Source organism: Mustela nivalis, assembly GCF_964662115.1.
Source record: "Mustela nivalis genome assembly, chromosome: 4".
In the NCBI taxonomy this organism is placed as follows: Eukaryota; Metazoa; Chordata; class Mammalia; order Carnivora; family Mustelidae; genus Mustela; species Mustela nivalis.
The window spans coordinates 148,682,847-148,691,888 of record NC_139023.1 but is presented as its reverse complement, the minus strand read 5'-3'; the positions used below and the strand labels follow the sequence as shown (position 1 = coordinate 148,691,888).

The 9,042-nt window shown below is 41.8% G+C and overlaps 1 protein-coding gene across 3 annotated transcripts in view; it reads left to right on the top strand.

The window, feature by feature from the left end:
- The first annotated feature begins 1,289 nt into the window (after window positions 1-1,289).
- The window catches only part of NUGGC (nuclear GTPase, germinal center associated), a 53,351-nt gene continuing 45,598 nt past the window's right edge, over window positions 1,290-9,042 (top strand). For 2 of the 3 annotated variants that reach the window (XR_014311100.1, XM_082728464.1), the window contains exons 1-2: window positions 1,290-1,435; window positions 8,820-8,889. The gene's annotated coding sequence lies outside the window, so the exon portion shown is untranslated. Of the gene's footprint in view, window positions 1,436-8,819; window positions 8,908-9,042 lie in introns of all 3 variants that reach the window. The other variant, XM_082728465.1, reaches the window with a different exon arrangement.

Below are 9,042 nucleotides of genomic sequence, written 5' to 3'. Positions count from 1 at the left end.
TTTATACCGTTATTTCTATGGTTCTCTTATGGACGAGGCATACCATCTTGCTAAAACTTCAAAGCAACTTTTAAGATCACAGTCTAAATATTTATCTTTAATTCTTTTTAACCTCTTTGCTGTCTGAATCCCCACTTTGGACTAAAAAATATCTACAGGTACTGACAGTAATCCTGGTAATGATTGACTCTGCCTTTGAAGGTCAAATGCTACCTGAAGCTGAAGGTTAAAAGTTCCTTTATTTCCCCTTACATGATGTGCTTATTTAGGTGGCCAAACATAGCAAAGTAGAGTAGATTCTCCTTCTTCTCCATTGGATAGCATTCTAAAACTATTTGTTTTTCTGATTTTAAAAAAAGATTGATTGATTAATTGATTTTTGCAGAGAGGGGGGGGGCGTGCACGCAAGTATGGGGGGGAGGGGCAGAGGGAGAGGAAGGGAGACAATCTCAAGCAGACTCCTGCTGAGCATGGAGCCTGACCTGGGACTTGATCTCACGACCCTGAGTTCATGACCTGAGCTGAAATCAAGAGTAGGATGTCTAACCAACTGAGCCACTCAGGCACCTCTCTTTTTCTCTCTCTCTCTTTTTTAAAATATGGATGTAAAATTTAAATTCCAAAGAGATCTTTAAAACTGTATGACCCTCATTTCTACAAACAATCCAATGGTGTTTGGTTTTTGGTGAGTTTCAAGGCTTCGTTACCAAGAGGCAGTTTATCTTTTTCATCTGCGTCATCTATCTTGGGCAGTGATCTTGTATTTGAGGTGTGGTGCAGGAATAAGTGCATTGTTTCTCTTCGGACTGGGGTATTTTTCCTATCTGCTCAAGTAAGTTAGATCCATCAGAATAGGGCACTTCGGTGGTTCAGTTGGTTAAGTATCTGCCTTCCACTCAGGTCATGATCTCAGGGTCCTGGGATTGAGGTCTGAGTCAGGCTTCCTGCTCAGCGGGGAATCTGCTTTCCCCCCTATCCTTCCCCCTTGCTTGTGATCTCTCTTTTTCTCTCAAATAAATAAATAAAACAAGTCTTAAAATGAAGATTCATCAGAGTAAAATTCCCCCTCAAAGAAAGGATGCTGCAGAATGGATGCTATAATTTATTTGGAAAGAAAAGAATGACTAATAATGACTAATACCTGCCTGCTTGTAGGAATAGGGCCGAGAAGGATGTAAGATCCCCAATTAACACACAATTTAAGTTTAAATGAAAAGGGGGAAATAGTACGAATCAATTTCTGAAGGGGGAGATCCTCATAAATAGCCCTCGGATGGCAAGTTAGTTTCACTTCTGCTTGTGTGAATGTGGCTTGTGACTGCAGCCGCAAAGGGCTAAATACCTCAGCTGGTTCCACATATCTCTACCAAGGTGGAGAAACTGCCACCATCCCCTCTGTGGACTCCTAGAGCCAAAGCAGAAAAAGTGACATCTGGTAAGTCATTTCTCTTATGTAATTTTTGCTGTTATGTGTGCTTGGTTTAAAGAGATAGAATTCAGATTTACAGAAACATTGAGAAGATAAGAGTCCCCATATAACCCACACCCAAGTTTCTCTCCTATCTTACATCAGAATGGTACATTTGTTGCAATAAATAAATCCATATTTATAGCATTATTATTAACTAAGAGCTAAAAGTTATTCAGGTTGTCTTAGTTTTTTTTTTTTTTTTCCCTACTGTCCTTTTTGTGTTGTAGGATCCCATCCAGGACACCATATTACATTTAATTGTTGTGTCTCCTTAGGCTCCTCTTGGCTGTGACAGTTTCTCAGACTTTGTTTTTAATGACCTTGACAGTTTTGAGGAGTGCTGGTCAGATATTATGTAGGCTTAACCCCTATTGAGATGTAACTGTTTTTCTCATGATTAGATTGAAGTGATGGGTTTAGGGGAGGGAGATCACAGAGTTAAAGGGCTGCTCTCATCATATCAGGTCAAGGGTACATACAGATGATTTGATCTATTAATATTCATGTTGACCTTCATCACCTGGCTGTGTGCAGTGTGTGTCCAGATCTCTTTACTGTAAAGTTACTCTTCTTGCCTCCTTTTGTATTGCCCTCTGCAAAGCCCACACTTAAGGAGTAGATGGTTATGCTCCCTCTTCTTGAGGATAGAGTACCTACAAAAAATATTTGGAATTTTTCTATATGGAAACTTGTTTCTTTTCCCTCTCTTAATCATCTTAAAGTAGTTTTTTCATGAGGGAAAGTGGGTATCACTTTCTGAATCATAAGGCTATGCAAAGACCAATAAACTAGAATTCAGAGGATCAGGTTTTTGCTTGAATTTTACATAAGAATGTGATTTTAGGCAAGTTACTAATCATTCCTCCCTTCTAAAAAACACAGCAATTTCAGTCATCATTAGGGGTAGTATTAATATCACATTTATTTATTCACTTGAGAGAGAGAGAGAGAGAGAGAGAGGATGAACATGGGGTTGGGGGGCAGAGGGAGCAGAAGAAGCAGACTTCCCACTGAGCAGGGAGCCTGACACGGGACTTGATCCCAGGACCCTGAGATCATAACCTGAGCCAAAGGCGGCCACTTAACTGACTGAGCCACCCAGGCGCCCCTATTAATGTCATCTTATGCCTCATTAGCTTTGGTAAGCTTGGGGAAGTGGTGTGAGAGAATTGGAATTCATTTTGTTAGACTCTAATAATGCACGTTATGAAAATATGTGCTTATTTTACTTACCTCTTCATGGTGTGGGTGTGAAGGGGGGAGAAAATCACGTTATTCTAATAGCTCCTTTTCTGTATGTACTTCTGTGGGCTTCCCTTCTCAGGTTACAGTACTAGCTTGTGTGTTAATGCTGAAAATGTAGGTCTTAATCTTTGGGGATTCGAAGGCCTTTGTTTCACTTTTGCTTCAGAGCTCATGTGTTTAAATGGCTTTTTTGGCACATAGCTAGCTTGGAAGAGCAGTGCAACGTCCAATAAAGTGGTTAGGACGTGTTGCCAATACCAAATGTACTTAAAACTTAAGAAGAAAGGAAATAAATCCTAAATGTCACCAACATTCCATCAGTTTATTAAGACTCTCCTTCTTATTTCATACTCCAGCCCACCTCTCTGTGGGAGGAGGTTAAGATTTCACCAAGGACTCTCGAAGGACAATGAGATAGAACTCTCGAGGTGATTGACTGATCGATGTGGACAAGAATGGAGTCAGATTATCAGTGAAAATGGCATATGTATTCTCAAAACTAAATAGACTTGACCCTGGTGAATCCTTGTACTGATTTCTAATTTAACTGTCTTCATCAAATATTCTAAAAATAAATAACATTTTTACAGCCGCTTAAGTGCCTACAGACCAACCGTGCATGCAATATCACATTTACTCATCACAATGAACTCCTGAAATAGGTCTCTTTGTACTTGAGATACTTATTTATATGTAGATAAACTGAGGCTTACAGAGGTCAGGTGATTTGTTCAGTGTTATGTTGGAGTCCTGGAACATGATCCCCGCATCCAGACATTCTGATGCCAAATCCTGAGTAATTTCCACTACGCCATTCACATTTTGGCATGTAAGCTCTGTGTGTATAGACACCTTCCCCCTTCATACCCTGATGTAGCTCCAGCACCTAGGAACAATGCCTGGCACATAATGGACATGCAACAAATATATTTTTTTAAGATTTTATTTATTTATTTGACAGACAGAGATCACAAGTAGGAGAGAAGCAGGCAGAGAAAGAGGAGGAAGCAGGCTCCCTGCTGAGCAGGACCCTGGGATCATGACCCGAGCCAAAGGCAGAGGCTTTAACCCACTGAGCCACCCAGGCGCCCCAACAAATATTTGATTATAGGAATGAATGAATGTAATTCCTGCCATTATTAAATCTTACCATCTAAGACACACTTAAAAGATAATACCTCATTCCTCCAACAAATATTTATTCAGTGCTTACTATGGACCAAGCCCTTCCTACAGTCAATAAAAGTAGAAAGTAAACCAGTTAATGATAAAAATGCCCCGTAAAGGAAGTTTATTAAATTAGGCATTTTGATATTTTCCTATTAGTGCTTCCTTGGGGGTGGGGTGGGAGTGGGGGTAGGAGACAGAAATGCAAGGATAACAAGAATCATATTAGGAAGGGCTAATGCTGTGAAGCAAGGAAGGGTGAGCTGAGATTCTGGCTGTAAGAGAAGAGCTAGGGGGACAAGGACAGGATGTTTGCAATTCTTACGCACATTCAATTCCGCATCAGAAACGGAATGCAGTGTAAGTGTTCTCCTCAGTCTCTCATGCCCACCTCTCTCTCTCTATCTCTCTCTCTCTCTCACACACACACACACACGCACACGCACACGCACACACACACACACACTGGCTTGTTTTACTTCTGAGGGCAGTGAAGAATGAATGTTCAATCAAAAGCTTCAGTTTAAGCCCCAAGTACAATTTTATTGAGTAGCTTGTCTTAGTCCAACACAATAGCCTTCATTCCCAAAATGCCTTTTTGTCATGTATTTGAAGGGAGTGCTGTTCCCTTTCTTCTCCTGCATTTAAGCTCCAGAGGCTTTATTTATATAGTACCTGTGAGAGGCTGCTTGGTGGAATGGAGAGAACAGTGAACTCGGAGTTGCTCTGACTTTGGACAAGTTCCTTTCCCTCTCTGGGCCTCATTGTCCATATCTGTAGAAGAAGGAGCTCAGAAGCATTCTTTACTTACTTCCACTATATGAAGATGTTCTAGTAAAGGAATAACTATTGCATTTGTGCATTTGATGTAAAAAAAAAAAAAAGACATCAAGTAAACACAAACAAGAGAGGGAGAGTGGGAGAAGCAAGAACAACTGTCAAAAGTCACAGTTGTTTAACAGGAAATGCGTCCTGTGCAACTTTCCCATATCAAGCCAAATATGCAGAGAGTCTCATTTAAAAGATGCTATTTTTAGGCTCAGTGCACATGAATGTAAATAAGTACTAAAATCAAAACTTCAGTGCTAACCGCATAGTTGCAATACAAGTGAAATAAACCATACGTGAAAACCTTGCCTGTATGAGCAATCAATTTGAACTCTTTTCAGTTGCTTCTCTGCAGCAGCCAAACTTTCACAAAATGCAACTATCACCACTGTCTCTTCTTGGGGGTAAAGTCGATGCCTACATCGTTTGAGGAAGGACTGTGCCCCCATGGTTTTTTTGCTCCTGAAAGTGAAATGAACCCGAAATTACAGGAATCTTGGTTGTGCTACTTTTGATGACACGGGAGCCCTAATTGCACGGCAGGTGACATTTCATATTAAGAATTTTAATCTTTTTGGCATCCAACTAAATCCGAGAAGGACTAGTTCAATCTCTCATTCATATGGGGAAACTAAGACCCAGGGTGATAAAATGGCTTGGCTGAAGTGCTGCCAGCTCCTTTCACTGGTAGCAAAACCAGAGCTGTACCTTCCACACCTGCTTGGTAGCTTACTGCCCTTCCTACCATCACGGAGTTGAGCTCAGTGACTAGATACTCACAGTCTGCAGCATACTACCCTCCCTATTGATATAATTGTTTAAATCTTTCCTTTTAAGTGCGCGGTGTTTCTTTCATTCTACTTTCTCAGCCTTTTTCTTGCTGATACCTTCCACTTTCCAGTGTCTTGGTTTGCCGATCAAATGATCTCTTCTTGCCAGTCTTTGAACACTGGCAGAAGGAATTGGAAGCCCGATTCGCCACACCACAACTCAAATCACTTCCAGTTTCTCCACATTTCAGTTAGGGATCACAAATTACTCAGGTACTGGTACCATAGCTGCCCCGGCGTTGGGAGACCAATGGTTTGGTGTTTCTGCGGCATGCAGCAGCTAAGCCCAGCCCAAACACAGATAGTTACATGATAACAGCCCTTGCTGGCCATTGTGTACTGTTGATTTCATAAATGAAGTTAGATAACTGACGTTGCTGGGACTCTAAAAGAAGTCAAAACCAGTGCCCAGGATTTGGTGAACATGTCTGCTTCTCCTCTAAATCTCCTTCTTTCTCAGACTGAAGGGCCTTCATCTCAGCATTTGTATGGTGGTAAACGCTTACCAAATTGTTAGTTTTTTGGACTTCATCTGACCTCTCTATTTCTTCCTGGATTGTGGCTACCAGAACACAAGTTATTCTAGAAGTTCTACAGTGGATTTGTCTATTGTTAGGACCATATATTTTGTTTTGTTTCCAGCACTCCCTATGATATAGTGCCTAGCATTTTGTGTGACTGTGGCTGTGGCTCATTGAGCTACTGTCTTCAGAAAACAACAGATGGGTTTCTTTCTTAGGGTAATTCTTAGTTCTGTATCTAAAGTTATTGATGAGGGGAGTCCGCTGGCCAGCTCAGTCGGTAGAGCACGATTCTTGATCTTTGGGTCATGAGTTCGAGCCTCACATTGGGTATAGAGCCTACTTTTTAAAAAAATGCGTTATTGATAGGCACTGCCATTACTTGCATACATTAGAGCTCATCTACCCGTTTGTTTTCCTATCTTAGCTAGGACTTGATGTAGTTTAGCTCTTCCAACTCAGCATTACAAACCAGGAGCTGCTTGGGTCTCTCGTGAATTCTTGTGACCTCTCAGAGGACTTCTACTACTAGCTTTGCTGGTGAACATTTCAAGTAAGAACATAGAATCTTGGGATTTGAAGAGGTCTTACAATACATCTAGTCTGTTGCCATTGTTATGAGGTCATACCTTTAGATACCTTTAGTGGCAGAAAATTCATTACTTTCTAAAGGAGCTCCTTGTATTTTGGACAACTCTAACTACTAGAGAATGTTAAGCCAAATATAGCTTTCACAGAAACCAAGAGTCCTAGTGGTCCTCCCTTGGGATCACAGAAAACATGTATCATCCTTCTTGTATAATCAACTCTAAGGTCATGTATTTGGAGACAACTATGAAGTCCTGTCCATATCTTTTGCCGTGTCATCCCTTTATCAAGTTCAGGATTCCCAACACTCTTTGTGGTTGATGCTGCTCCATTTGTACACTTGTCCTTTTGTTCCTACTCTTTGCTTTACTCTTAAAGCTGGGACTCTAATTATGTAAACTAAATTGGTTTAAATAAAAATTTTAAAAAACCAATTGGCTTAAAACATCCTATGGTGTAGAATCTCATCAGAAGCTTCCTATCCATTATTTTATTCATTCATTCAGTATTTATTGTTAGTGATTGTACTTCATCATGGAAACACAACACTGAAACGAATGTGGATATGACAAGGGGCAAGAAAGAATTATAACAAAGGTGTGCTTGGAGCAGTGGTGACAAAAGAAGGGAATGACTGGGAATCAGGACAGTTTCACAGAGCATATGCTAAAACAGGATCTTAACAGAAGAGTAGGAATTCACTGGGAGAAAGAAGGGAAGGGTACTCCCCAGAGGGAACAGCGTACACTAAACTGCATGGATTAGGAGACCCTGCATTGGGAAACTGTAAGGAGTTTGGGGAGTCCTGAGAGGGAGCCTCAAGATCAGGAATAGAGAGATGAGGAACTCCACCTAAGCCTCAGGACTTTGCACATAGTAGGAATTCCCACCACATCCAGCCAACACCCACCAAGTACAGAAACCATCCGCCGGTTAATATCCACCAGCCAAGCTAGGCAGAAGAGGCTATTTTGACTCTTAACAGCCCAGGGGGCTAGTGGCAGTTGACAGATCAGATTTTGCATTTTCAAAAGGACCAGTGACTGTCTGCTTTTGAAGTACACGGCTGAGTGATCCACACAGCGACATCAGATAAGGAGAGGAAGCCCTTTAGGTGCTCCTCACGTGTGTTGCTCAAATTCCTCTCTATGTGTGGAGACGAAGAAGCTCTAAGATAGCACACCTCTACCCAGCTGTGCTGTGCACTCTGTTCTGGTCCTCTCTGGGCTCCGTTCTCCCTCCATGCCCAAGCTTTATCAGCCTGTGGACTGCAGACAGGTGGGGTCTGACACTTCTCCTTTTGGGTGTGCCTCTCTTCCCCCACCCCCTAACCCGGCAGATGACCCAAACTGAGGGGTTGCATATAGAGCCAAGTAGGGGTGTGTTCTTCATTGAAGTGGAGTGAGGTGGCAAGGAAAACCCAGAGTAGGGGCGTCTGGGTGGCTCAGCTGGTTGAGTGTCTGCCTCCGACAGATCCTGGGGTCCTGGGCTCGAGCCCCACATCGGGAATCCCTGCTCAGCGGGGAGTCTGCTTCTGCCTCTTCCTCTGTCCCTCCACCTGCTTGTGCTTTGTTTCTCTCTTTCTTCCTCAAGTAAATAAATAAAATCTTTTAAAAAAAAAGAAGATCCAGAGAACCTGGGTATCGCATCTCTACTGCCCCACTCAGTAGCTTCCAAAGCCACCCCAGGGAACCCTGGGAATATCAAATATTCCATCCATCTTCCAGATTCTTGCTGAGACCTGTGGAACTAAATACAATTGAACCTGAGGCTTACACGATTGGGCCCCTGATGTCACCCAAAGGAGCAAAACCGAATCATCTCACCTTTATGGTTCTGGTCACCAGAGGCTGATTGTCAGAGTGGATTGCCTTAAAGATCTCAGATAGTATCAGTTTAAATTTCTACAGATATAACTACAATTGAAAACTAATGGCCAAACATGGGTCTTTGTCTTATTTAAATAGACGTGTAGTATATGCAGTGTTGTGAGGAATTCAAAGACAAATTAGAATGGCTATTGGCCTTTAGGAGCTTGGAATCTAGTTGGAGAAACAAAGCATAAGCAGATTGACACATTGTTGTTGCTGTTACTCTTTTGCTTTTGTACTTACAATTTCTGCTGTTATCTACCTGCCCCCAACCCCCATCCTTTGTATATATTTTCAGGCTGGTTCTCCTAAGTGGACAAAAGCAGACGTTTGCCTATCAGGAAATGAAGACACTGAGGATTTTGTGGGTAAGGGGCCACATCCAGGTAATATCACTACAACATCCCCTGATGGAGTAAATAGTTCCTATTTATCATTATATAATAGAGGGCTGATGGGTTGAGACTGTATTTAATTATCGTCAGTGTTCCTTCATCTTTATTCAAAAGCTGCTTTCTTAT